This window comes from Chiloscyllium plagiosum, unplaced genomic scaffold (assembly GCF_037043375.1).
Source record: "Chiloscyllium plagiosum isolate Xiang-an unplaced genomic scaffold, Cpla_swu_hap1 HiC_scaffold_45, whole genome shotgun sequence".
NCBI lineage: Eukaryota > Metazoa > Chordata > Chondrichthyes > Orectolobiformes > Hemiscylliidae > Chiloscyllium > Chiloscyllium plagiosum.
In genome coordinates, this window is record NW_028270183.1 from 44,708,932 (window position 1) to 44,721,605 (window position 12,674).

At 44.7% G+C, this 12,674-nt stretch overlaps 6 non-coding genes across 6 annotated transcripts; all 6 read right to left on the reverse strand.

Annotated features, from left to right (window-relative positions):
- Positions 1-949: 949 nt before the first annotated feature.
- trnai-aau (transfer RNA isoleucine (anticodon AAU)) lies at positions 950-1,023 on the reverse strand. Its single transcript has one exon. It is a non-coding gene; the product is annotated as a tRNA-Ile (tRNA).
- A 2,209-nt stretch (positions 1,024-3,232) lies between these two features.
- On the reverse strand, positions 3,233-3,306 carry trnai-aau (transfer RNA isoleucine (anticodon AAU)). The gene has a single exon. It is a non-coding gene; the product is annotated as a tRNA-Ile (tRNA).
- Positions 3,307-5,515: 2,209 nt separating this feature from the next.
- On the reverse strand, positions 5,516-5,589 carry trnai-aau (transfer RNA isoleucine (anticodon AAU)). Its single transcript has one exon. It is a non-coding gene; the product is annotated as a tRNA-Ile (tRNA).
- Positions 5,590-7,798: 2,209 nt separating this feature from the next.
- trnai-aau (transfer RNA isoleucine (anticodon AAU)) lies at positions 7,799-7,872 on the reverse strand. Its single transcript has one exon. It is a non-coding gene; the product is annotated as a tRNA-Ile (tRNA).
- A 2,209-nt stretch (positions 7,873-10,081) lies between these two features.
- trnai-aau (transfer RNA isoleucine (anticodon AAU)) lies at positions 10,082-10,155 on the reverse strand. The gene has a single exon. It is a non-coding gene; the product is annotated as a tRNA-Ile (tRNA).
- A 2,209-nt stretch (positions 10,156-12,364) lies between these two features.
- On the reverse strand, positions 12,365-12,438 carry trnai-aau (transfer RNA isoleucine (anticodon AAU)). Its single transcript has one exon. It is a non-coding gene; the product is annotated as a tRNA-Ile (tRNA).
- Between the last annotated feature and the right edge of the window lie 236 nt (positions 12,439-12,674).

Sequence of the window (12,674 nt, forward strand, 5' to 3'; positions counted from 1 at the left end):
CCCACTCTCTCAATATCTTTTTCCTTTCCTCTTCCCACTTTGCTACCCTTCTCCCCTGTTTTCCATTTTGTCTCTGCTTCACCCATCCCCCACATATTTTGTCACATAGCACTGGCTACAGCCTGCGTCATTCACGGCTCCTAATCTCCCTTAGATCTCTCCATGCACTCTCATTATCACCTTTGCATCTGAAGCCCTGACTCACCATCTCTCAGCCTGGTGTAAACAGCTCCCTAATTCTACCCCTTTTTTATCTTTAACAAAGGATCAGTTCGACTCGAAACGTCAGCTCTTTTCTCTCCTTGCAGATGGTGCCAGACGTGCTGAGACTTTCCAGCATTTTCTCTTTTGGTTTCAGATTCCAGCATCCGCAGTAATTTTATTTTATTAATGGCTCTATGATATTGCTGGTGTCATGATAACTCCAGCTTCTATGCATGAGAGGTGAGCAAGCGAATGAATTCCTTTTGGAAGTCGCGTGACAAGTATTAACAGAGATCAATGAAAATAACATGAACGAATCTTTGATTTGAATTGAAGCCTGAACTCTGGTTCTGCTCCGAGACTGTGCCAGGTCTGATTAATACTGCATATATTTCATGATTTGCATTTGTTTGTGAAAACAATTGAGACTGATTGATTTGCTGCAGACAACATCCAGCAGTCATCATGGGTACGGCGATCAAGTCGTGCGTCTAGCCCTGTCAAATGTTTTATTGCGCAGGTGAGGCTTCCTGTTTCGTGGTTTGGTGGAGCACGTTGTTTGGAAAAATAGCAACGCAGCTGAGATCCGGCATGGGACCAGCGGGTTGATGTTCCATGACAGCGATGGTCGCCTTTCGAATGAGCACACATCTCAACCGACCATGTGACAAGTTCTTGCAGACGGTGAAAGTAAAAGCCACGGCGAACACTGACACAGCCCTGCAAACGACGGAAGCGCCTCTCGTGGTCAGTGCGGGGATTGAACCCACGACCTTGGCGTTATTAGCACCACGCTCTAACCAGCTGAGCTAACCGACCAACACAGCACAGGCAGCGAAAGTAAATGCCTATATTGCCGGTGCTCACAACCACGGCGGCTGTTCATTTTCTGCTTCATGTCGATCGCACGATAGTCTGAAGTATTTCCTTTCGTTGCAAAGCTTTTCAACGAAAAAAAAGCATTTACTTTTCCGAACGCGCATACTCGACTTAAACATTTGCTCTGATATTCAAAATGAAGCACAATGTCCGGACGCGTGCAATTTCAATCGCAATGCCACCAGCTCAGCTGCAGCTTGTCATGTTGAAAAATATCGTCTGTCGAAACGTCCCTTCAACGATCGCTCACTGTTCTTCTGGATACTCACAGACTTTTGGAGTCAGCGTGATGTGCTGCTGATAAACTGCTGCGAACCTTATGCCAAATGCATTTGAATTGAAATCTAACAGTGGGATTTTTTCTGCTCCCGAACGACGCAGTTGCTTTGGTGTCAGCAACAGCTCAGACGCCAATTGCACGTTTTGCTCAATCACTCATGTTGCTAATTCAATCTTCGTTTGACAGCATATTTAGAAAGTTATCACGCCTTCCTGCAGCGGTCGTCAGTGACAGATCAGATGCTGAGATGATTGCTTCAGACAGCATGCTACATCCTCCATTTGAAAATGGAAAAGGTGCAAACGGTTGCAGGCTGAACACACACTCACTATATTGCCTGGCGTGTCAGAGGCTGGGAGCGGAGCTTATGGATGCTTTTCAATCATGAGGGGCATGAATCGGGTAAATAGACAAGTTTCTTTCGCTCAGGTGTGGCAGTGCAGAACTAGAGGGTATAAATCAGGTGTGGGAGTACGAGAATTGGAAAGGCAGTGATGGGCAATGGCTGTGCGCAGAGGGTGGTGCGTTTCTGGAACAAGTTGCCAGACGAGCTGGTGATGGATGGTAAAATTCCAATACTTTTAAGGAATCTGGACGTGTATTTGAATAGGCAGGGTTTAGAGAGACATGGGTCAAATGCATGCAATCGCGGCTGGATCAATTGAAGATATCTGTTCGGAATGGACGAGTTCGACCGAAGACTGTGTTTTCAGTGCTGTCCATATCTAATGAGCTCTATGATAGTGCAGGTGAAATGAAAAAAGGGAAAAATAAAATCAATGAAGTAAAATTGTCTCAAGTTGTTGAATTCAAACAACTTCAGGTAATTTTATTTCAATTATTTTATTTATCTTTTTTATTTGTGTTTTTTTCATTGTTCTGTAACTCTTATTTCTTGATTGTCTCTCTTTCTCTCGCTCCCCACTCTCTCAATATCTTTTTCCTTTCCTCTTCCCACTTTGCTACCCTTCTCCCCTGTTTTCCATTTTGTCTCTGCTTCACCCATCCCCCACATATTTTGTCACATAGCACTGGCTACAGCCTGCGTCATTCACGGCTCCTAATCTCCCTTAGATCTCTCCATGCACTCTCATTATCACCTTTGCATCTGAAGCCCTGACTCACCATCTCTCAGCCTGGTGTAAACAGCTCCCTAATTCTACCCCTTTTTTATCTTTAACAAAGGATCAGTTCGACTCGAAACGTCAGCTCTTTTCTCTCCTTGCAGATGGTGCCAGACGTGCTGAGACTTTCCAGCATTTTCTCTTTTGGTTTCAGATTCCAGCATCCGCAGTAATTTTATTTTATTAATGGCTCTATGATATTGCTGGTGTCATGATAACTCCAGCTTCTATGCATGAGAGGTGAGCAAGCGAATGAATTCCTTTTGGAAGTCGCGTGACAAGTATTAACAGAGATCAAGGAAAATAACATGAACGAATCTTTGATTTGAATTGAAGCCTGAACTCTGGTTCTGCTCCGAGACTGTGCCAGGTCTGATTAATACTGCATATATTTCATGATTTGCATTTGTTTGTGAAAACAATTGAGACTGATTGATTTGCTGCAGACAACATCCAGCAGTCATCATGGGTACGGCGATCAAGTCGTGCGTCTAGCCCTGTCAAATGTTTTATTGCGCAGGTGAGGCTTCCTGTTTCGTGGTTTGGTGGAGCACGTTGTTTGGAAAAATAGCAACGCAGCTGAGATCCGGCATGGGACCAGCGGGTTGATGTTCCATGACAGCGATGGTCGCCTTTCGAATGAGCACACATCTCAACCGACCATGTGACAAGTTCTTGCAGACGGTGAAAGTAAAAGCCACGGCGAACACTGACACAGCCCTGCAAACGACGGAAGCGCCTCTCGTGGTCAGTGCGGGGATTGAACCCACGACCTTGGCGTTATTAGCACCACGCTCTAACCAGCTGAGCTAACCGACCAACACAGCACAGGCAGCGAAAGTAAATGCCTATATTGCCGGTGCTCACAACCACGGCGGCTGTTCATTTTCTGCTTCATGTCGATCGCACGATAGTCTGAAGTATTTCCTTTCGTTGCAAAGCTTTTCAACGAAAAAAAAGCATTTACTTTTCCGAACGCGCATACTCGACTTAACCATTTGCTCTGATATTCAAAATGAAGCACAATGTCCGGACGCGTGCAATTTCAATCGCAATGCCACCAGCTCAGCTGCAGCTTGTCATGTTGAAAAATATCGTCTGTCGAAACGTCCCTTCAACGATCGCTCACTGTTCTTCTGGATACTCACAGACTTTTGGAGTCAGCGTGATGTGCTGCTGATAAACTGCTGCGAACCTTATGCCAAATGCATTTGAATTGAAATCTAACAGTGGGATTTTTTCTGCTCCCGAACGACGCAGTTGCTTTGGTGTCAGCAACAGCTCAGACGCCAATTGCACGTTTTGCTCAATCACTCATGTTGCTAATTCAATCTTCGTTTGACAGCATATTTAGAAAGTTATCACGCCTTCCTACAGCGGTCGTCAGTGACAGATCAGATGCTGAGATGATTGCTTCAGACAGCATGCTACATCCTCCATTTGAAAATGGAAAAGGTGCAAACGGTTGCAGGCTGAACACACACTCACTATATTGCCTGGCGTGTCAGAGGCTGGGAGCGGAGCTTATGGATGCTTTTCAATCATGAGGGGCATGAATCGGGTAAATAGACAAGTTTCTTTCGCTCAGGTGTGGCAGTGCAGAACTAGAGGGTATAAATCAGGTGTGGGAGTACGAGAATTGGAAAGGCAGTGATGGGCAATGGCTGTGCGCAGAGGGTGGTGCGTTTCTGGAACAAGTTGCCAGACGAGCTGGTGATGGATGGTAAAATTCCAATACTTTTAAGGAATCTGGACGTGTATTTGAATAGGCAGGGTTTAGAGAGACATGGGTCAAATGCATGCAATCGCGGCTGGATCAATTGAAGATATCTGTTCGGAATGGACGAGTTCGACCGAAGACTGTGTTTTCAGTGCTGTCCATATCTAATGAGCTCTATGATAGTGCAGGTGAAATGAAAAAAGGGATAAATAAAATCAATGAAGTAAAATTGTCTCAAGTTGTTGAATTCAAACAACTTCAGGTAATTTTATTTCAATTATTTTATTTATCTTTTTTATTTGTGTTTTTTTCATTGTTCTGTAACTCTTATTTCTTGATTGTCTCTCTTTCTCTCGCTCCCCACTCTCTCAATATCTTTTTCCTTTCCTCTTCCCACTTTGCTACCCTTCTCCCCTGTTTTCCATTTTGTCTCTGCTTCACCCATCCCCCACATATTTTGTCACATAGCACTGGCTACAGCCTGCGTCATTCACGGCTCCTAATCTCCCTTAGATCTCTCCATGCACTCTCATTATCACCTTTGCATCTGAAGCCCTGACTCACCATCTCTCAGCCTGGTGTAAACAGCTCCCTAATTCTACCCCTTTTTTATCTTTAACAAAGGATCAGTTCGACTCGAAACGTCAGCTCTTTTCTCTCCTTGCAGATGGTGCCAGACGTGCTGAGACTTTCCAGCATTTTCTCTTTTGGTTTCAGATTCCAGCATCCGCAGTAATTTTATTTTATTAATGGCTCTATGATATTGCTGGTGTCATGATAACTCCAGCTTCTATGCATGAGAGGTGAGCAAGCGAATGAATTCCTTTTGGAAGTCGCGTGACAAGTATTAACAGAGATCAAGGAAAATAACATGAACGAATCTTTGATTTGAATTGAAGCCTGAACTCTGGTTCTGCTCCGAGACTGTGCCAGGTCTGATTAATACTGCATATATTTCATGATTTGCATTTGTTTGTGAAAACAATTGAGACTGATTGATTTGCTGCAGACAACATCCAGCAGTCATCATGGGTACGGCGATCAAGTCGTGCGTCTAGCCCTGTCAAATGTTTTATTGCGCAGGTGAGGCTTCCTGTTTCGTGGTTTGGTGGAGCACGTTGTTTGGAAAAATAGCAACGCAGCTGAGATCCGGCATGGGACCAGCGGGTTGATGTTCCATGACAGCGATGGTCGCCTTTCGAATGAGCACACATCTCAACCGACCATGTGACAAGTTCTTGCAGACGGTGAAAGTAAAAGCCACGGCGAACACTGACACAGCCCTGCAAACGACGGAAGCGCCTCTCGTGGTCAGTGCGGGGATTGAACCCACGACCTTGGCGTTATTAGCACCACGCTCTAACCAGCTGAGCTAACCGACCAACACAGCACAGGCAGCGAAAGTAAATGCCTATATTGCCGGTGCTCACAACCACGGCGGCTGTTCATTTTCTGCTTCATGTCGATCGCACGATAGTCTGAAGTATTTCCTTTCGTTGCAAAGCTTTTCAACGAAAAAAAAGCATTTACTTTTCCGAACGCGCATACTCGACTTAACCATTTGCTCTGATATTCAAAATGAAGCACAATGTCCGGACGCGTGCAATTTCAATCGCAATGCCACCAGCTCAGCTGCAGCTTGTCATGTTGAAAAATATCGTCTGTCGAAACGTCCCTTCAACGATCGCTCACTGTTCTTCTGGATACTCACAGACTTTTGGAGTCAGCGTGATGTGCTGCTGATAAACTGCTGCGAACCTTATGCCAAATGCATTTGAATTGAAATCTAACAGTGGGATTTTTTCTGCTCCCGAACGACGCAGTTGCTTTGGTGTCAGCAACAGCTCAGACGCCAATTGCACGTTTTGCTCAATCACTCATGTTGCTAATTCAATCTTCGTTTGACAGCATATTTAGAAAGTTATCACGCCTTCCTACAGCGGTCGTCAGTGACAGATCAGATGCTGAGATGATTGCTTCAGACAGCATGCTACATCCTCCATTTGAAAATGGAAAAGGTGCAAACGGTTGCAGGCTGAACACACACTCACTATATTGCCTGGCGTGTCAGAGGCTGGGAGCGGAGCTTATGGATGCTTTTCAATCATGAGGGGCATGAATCGGGTAAATAGACAAGTTTCTTTCGCTCAGGTGTGGCAGTGCAGAACTAGAGGGTATAAATCAGGTGTGGGAGTACGAGAATTGGAAAGGCAGTGATGGGCAATGGCTGTGCGCAGAGGGTGGTGCGTTTCTGGAACAAGTTGCCAGACGAGCTGGTGATGGATGGTAAAATTCCAATACTTTTAAGGAATCTGGACGTGTATTTGAATAGGCAGGGTTTAGAGAGACATGGGTCAAATGCATGCAATCGCGGCTGGATCAATTGAAGATATCTGTTCGGAATGGACGAGTTCGACCGAAGACTGTGTTTTCAGTGCTGTCCATATCTAATGAGCTCTATGATAGTGCAGGTGAAATGAAAAAAGGGAAAAATAAAATCAATGAAGTAAAATTGTCTCAAGTTGTTGAATTCAAACAACTTCAGGTAATTTTATTTCAATTATTTTATTTATCTTTTTTATTTGTGTTTTTTTCATTGTTCTGTAACTCTTATTTCTTGATTGTCTCTCTTTCTCTCGCTCCCCACTCTCTCAATATCTTTTTCCTTTCCTCTTCCCACTTTGCTACCCTTCTCCCCTGTTTTCCATTTTGTCTCTGCTTCACCCATCCCCCACATATTTTGTCACATAGCACTGGCTACAGCCTGCGTCATTCACGGCTCCTAATCTCCCTTAGATCTCTCCATGCACTCTCATTATCACCTTTGCATCTGAAGCCCTGACTCACCATCTCTCAGCCTGGTGTAAACAGCTCCCTAATTCTACCCCTTTTTTATCTTTAACAAAGGATCAGTTCGACTCGAAACGTCAGCTCTTTTCTCTCCTTGCAGATGGTGCCAGACGTGCTGAGACTTTCCAGCATTTTCTCTTTTGGTTTCAGATTCCAGCATCCGCAGTAATTTTATTTTATTAATGGCTCTATGATATTGCTGGTGTCATGATAACTCCAGCTTCTATGCATGAGAGGTGAGCAAGCGAATGAATTCCTTTTGGAAGTCGCGTGACAAGTATTAACAGAGATCAATGAAAATAACATGAACGAATCTTTGATTTGAATTGAAGCCTGAACTCTGGTTCTGCTCCGAGACTGTGCCAGGTCTGATTAATACTGCATATATTTCATGATTTGCATTTGTTTGTGAAAACAATTGAGACTGATTGATTTGCTGCAGACAACATCCAGCAGTCATCATGGGTACGGCGATCAAGTCGTGCGTCTAGCCCTGTCAAATGTTTTATTGCGCAGGTGAGGCTTCCTGTTTCGTGGTTTGGTGGAGCACGTTGTTTGGAAAAATAGCAACGCAGCTGAGATCCGGCATGGGACCAGCGGGTTGATGTTCCATGACAGCGATGGTCGCCTTTCGAATGAGCACACATCTCAACCGACCATGTGACAAGTTCTTGCAGACGGTGAAAGTAAAAGCCACGGCGAACACTGACACAGCCCTGCAAACGACGGAAGCGCCTCTCGTGGTCAGTGCGGGGATTGAACCCACGACCTTGGCGTTATTAGCACCACGCTCTAACCAGCTGAGCTAACCGACCAACACAGCACAGGCAGCGAAAGTAAATGCCTATATTGCCGGTGCTCACAACCACGGCGGCTGTTCATTTTCTGCTTCATGTCGATCGCACGATAGTCTGAAGTATTTCCTTTCGTTGCAAAGCTTTTCAACGAAAAAAAAGCATTTACTTTTCCGAACGCGCATACTCGACTTAAACATTTGCTCTGATATTCAAAATGAAGCACAATGTCCGGACGCGTGCAATTTCAATCGCAATGCCACCAGCTCAGCTGCAGCTTGTCATGTTGAAAAATATCGTCTGTCGAAACGTCCCTTCAACGATCGCTCACTGTTCTTCTGGATACTCACAGACTTTTGGAGTCAGCGTGATGTGCTGCTGATAAACTGCTGCGAACCTTATGCCAAATGCATTTGAATTGAAATCTAACAGTGGGATTTTTTCTGCTCCCGAACGACGCAGTTGCTTTGGTGTCAGCAACAGCTCAGACGCCAATTGCACGTTTTGCTCAATCACTCATGTTGCTAATTCAATCTTCGTTTGACAGCATATTTAGAAAGTTATCACGCCTTCCTGCAGCGGTCGTCAGTGACAGATCAGATGCTGAGATGATTGCTTCAGACAGCATGCTACATCCTCCATTTGAAAATGGAAAAGGTGCAAACGGTTGCAGGCTGAACACACACTCACTATATTGCCTGGCGTGTCAGAGGCTGGGAGCGGAGCTTATGGATGCTTTTCAATCATGAGGGGCATGAATCGGGTAAATAGACAAGTTTCTTTCGCTCAGGTGTGGCAGTGCAGAACTAGAGGGTATAAATCAGGTGTGGGAGTACGAGAATTGGAAAGGCAGTGATGGGCAATGGCTGTGCGCAGAGGGTGGTGCGTTTCTGGAACAAGTTGCCAGACGAGCTGGTGATGGATGGTAAAATTCCAATACTTTTAAGGAATCTGGACGTGTATTTGAATAGGCAGGGTTTAGAGAGACATGGGTCAAATGCATGCAATCGCGGCTGGATCAATTGAAGATATCTGTTCGGAATGGACGAGTTCGACCGAAGACTGTGTTTTCAGTGCTGTCCATATCTAATGAGCTCTATGATAGTGCAGGTGAAATGAAAAAAGGGAAAAATAAAATCAATGAAGTAAAATTGTCTCAAGTTGTTGAATTCAAACAACTTCAGGTAATTTTATTTCAATTATTTTATTTATCTTTTTTATTTGTGTTTTTTTCATTGTTCTGTAACTCTTATTTCTTGATTGTCTCTCTTTCTCTCGCTCCCCACTCTCTCAATATCTTTTTCCTTTCCTCTTCCCACTTTGCTACCCTTCTCCCCTGTTTTCCATTTTGTCTCTGCTTCACCCATCCCCCACATATTTTGTCACATAGCACTGGCTACAGCCTGCGTCATTCACGGCTCCTAATCTCCCTTAGATCTCTCCATGCACTCTCATTATCACCTTTGCATCTGAAGCCCTGACTCACCATCTCTCAGCCTGGTGTAAACAGCTCCCTAATTCTACCCCTTTTTTATCTTTAACAAAGGATCAGTTCGACTCGAAACGTCAGCTCTTTTCTCTCCTTGCAGATGGTGCCAGACGTGCTGAGACTTTCCAGCATTTTCTCTTTTGGTTTCAGATTCCAGCATCCGCAGTAATTTTATTTTATTAATGGCTCTATGATATTGCTGGTGTCATGATAACTCCAGCTTCTATGCATGAGAGGTGAGCAAGCGAATGAATTCCTTTTGGAAGTCGCGTGACAAGTATTAACAGAGATCAAGGAAAATAACATGAACGAATCTTTGATTTGAATTGAAGCCTGAACTCTGGTTCTGCTCCGAGACTGTGCCAGGTCTGATTAATACTGCATATATTTCATGATTTGCATTTGTTTGTGAAAACAATTGAGACTGATTGATTTGCTGCAGACAACATCCAGCAGTCATCATGGGTACGGCGATCAAGTCGTGCGTCTAGCCCTGTCAAATGTTTTATTGCGCAGGTGAGGCTTCCTGTTTCGTGGTTTGGTGGAGCACGTTGTTTGGAAAAATAGCAACGCAGCTGAGATCCGGCATGGGACCAGCGGGTTGATGTTCCATGACAGCGATGGTCGCCTTTCGAATGAGCACACATCTCAACCGACCATGTGACAAGTTCTTGCAGACGGTGAAAGTAAAAGCCACGGCGAACACTGACACAGCCCTGCAAACGACGGAAGCGCCTCTCGTGGTCAGTGCGGGGATTGAACCCACGACCTTGGCGTTATTAGCACCACGCTCTAACCAGCTGAGCTAACCGACCAACACAGCACAGGCAGCGAAAGTAAATGCCTATATTGCCGGTGCTCACAACCACGGCGGCTGTTCATTTTCTGCTTCATGTCGATCGCACGATAGTCTGAAGTATTTCCTTTCGTTGCAAAGCTTTTCAACGAAAAAAAAGCATTTACTTTTCCGAACGCGCATACTCGACTTAACCATTTGCTCTGATATTCAAAATGAAGCACAATGTCCGGACGCGTGCAATTTCAATCGCAATGCCACCAGCTCAGCTGCAGCTTGTCATGTTGAAAAATATCGTCTGTCGAAACGTCCCTTCAACGATCGCTCACTGTTCTTCTGGATACTCACAGACTTTTGGAGTCAGCGTGATGTGCTGCTGATAAACTGCTGCGAACCTTATGCCAAATGCATTTGAATTGAAATCTAACAGTGGGATTTTTTCTGCTCCCGAACGACGCAGTTGCTTTGGTGTCAGCAACAGCTCAGACGCCAATTGCACGTTTTGCTCAATCACTCATGTTGCTAATTCAATCTTCGTTTGACAGCATATTTAGAAAGTTATCACGCCTTCCTACAGCGGTCGTCAGTGACAGATCAGATGCTGAGATGATTGCTTCAGACAGCATGCTACATCCTCCATTTGAAAATGGAAAAGGTGCAAACGGTTGCAGGCTGAACACACACTCACTATATTGCCTGGCGTGTCAGAGGCTGGGAGCGGAGCTTATGGATGCTTTTCAATCATGAGGGGCATGAATCGGGTAAATAGACAAGTTTCTTTCGCTCAGGTGTGGCAGTGCAGAACTAGAGGGTATAAATCAGGTGTGGGAGTACGAGAATTGGAAAGGCAGTGATGGGCAATGGCTGTGCGCAGAGGGTGGTGCGTTTCTGGAACAAGTTGCCAGACGAGCTGGTGATGGATGGTAAAATTCCAATACTTTTAAGGAATCTGGACGTGTATTTGAATAGGCAGGGTTTAGAGAGACATGGGTCAAATGCATGCAATCGCGGCTGGATCAATTGAAGATATCTGTTCGGAATGGACGAGTTCGACCGAAGACTGTGTTTTCAGTGCTGTCCATATCTAATGAGCTCTATGATAGTGCAGGTGAAATGAAAAAAGGGATAAATAAAATCAATGAAGTAAAATTGTCTCAAGTTGTTGAATTCAAACAACTTCAGGTAATTTTATTTCAATTATTTTATTTATCTTTTTTATTTGTGTTTTTTTCATTGTTCTGTAACTCTTATTTCTTGATTGTCTCTCTTTCTCTCGCTCCCCACTCTCTCAATATCTTTTTCCTTTCCTCTTCCCACTTTGCTACCCTTCTCCCCTGTTTTCCATTTTGTCTCTGCTTCACCCATCCCCCACATATTTTGTCACATAGCACTGGCTACAGCCTGCGTCATTCACGGCTCCTAATCTCCCTTAGATCTCTCCATGCACTCTCATTATCACCTTTGCATCTGAAGCCCTGACTCACCATCTCTCAGCCTGGTGTAAACAGCTCCCTAATTCTACCCCTTTTTTATCTTTAACAAAGGATCAGTTCGACTCGAAACGTCAGCTCTTTTCTCTCCTTGCAGATGGTGCCAGACGTGCTGAGACTTTCCAGCATTTTCTCTTTTGGTTTCAGATTCCAGCATCCGCAGTAATTTTATTTTATTAATGGCTCTATGATATTGCTGGTGTCATGATAACTCCAGCTTCTATGCATGAGAGGTGAGCAAGCGAATGAATTCCTTTTGGAAGTCGCGTGACAAGTATTAACAGAGATCAAGGAAAATAACATGAACGAATCTTTGATTTGAATTGAAGCCTGAACTCTGGTTCTGCTCCGAGACTGTGCCAGGTCTGATTAATACTGCATATATTTCATGATTTGCATTTGTTTGTGAAAACAATTGAGACTGATTGATTTGCTGCAGACAACATCCAGCAGTCATCATGGGTACGGCGATCAAGTCGTGCGTCTAGCCCTGTCAAATGTTTTATTGCGCAGGTAAGGCTTCCTGTTTCGTGGTTTGGTGGAGCACGTTGTTTGGAAAAATAGCAACGCAGCTGAGATCCGGCATGGGACCAGCGGGTTGATGTTCCATGACAGCGATGGTCGCCTTTCGAATGAGCACACATCTCAACCGACCATGTGACAAGTTCTTGCAGACGGTGAAAGTAAAAGCCACGGCGAACACTGACACAGCCCTGCAAACGACGGAAGCGCCTCTCGTGGTCAGTGCGGGGATTGAACCCACGCCCTTGGCGTTATTAGCACCACGCTCTAACCAGCTGAGCTAACCGACCAACACAGCACAGGCAGCGAAAGTAAATGCCTATATTGCCGGTGCTCACAACCACGGCGGCTGTTCATTTTCTGCTTCATGTCGATCGCACGATAGTCTGAAGTATTTCCTTTCGTTGCAAAGCTTTTCAACGAAAAAAAAGCATTTACTTTTCCGAACGCGCATACTCGACTTAACCATTTGCTCTGATATTCAAAATGAAGCACAATGTCCGGACGCGTGCAATTTCAATCGCAA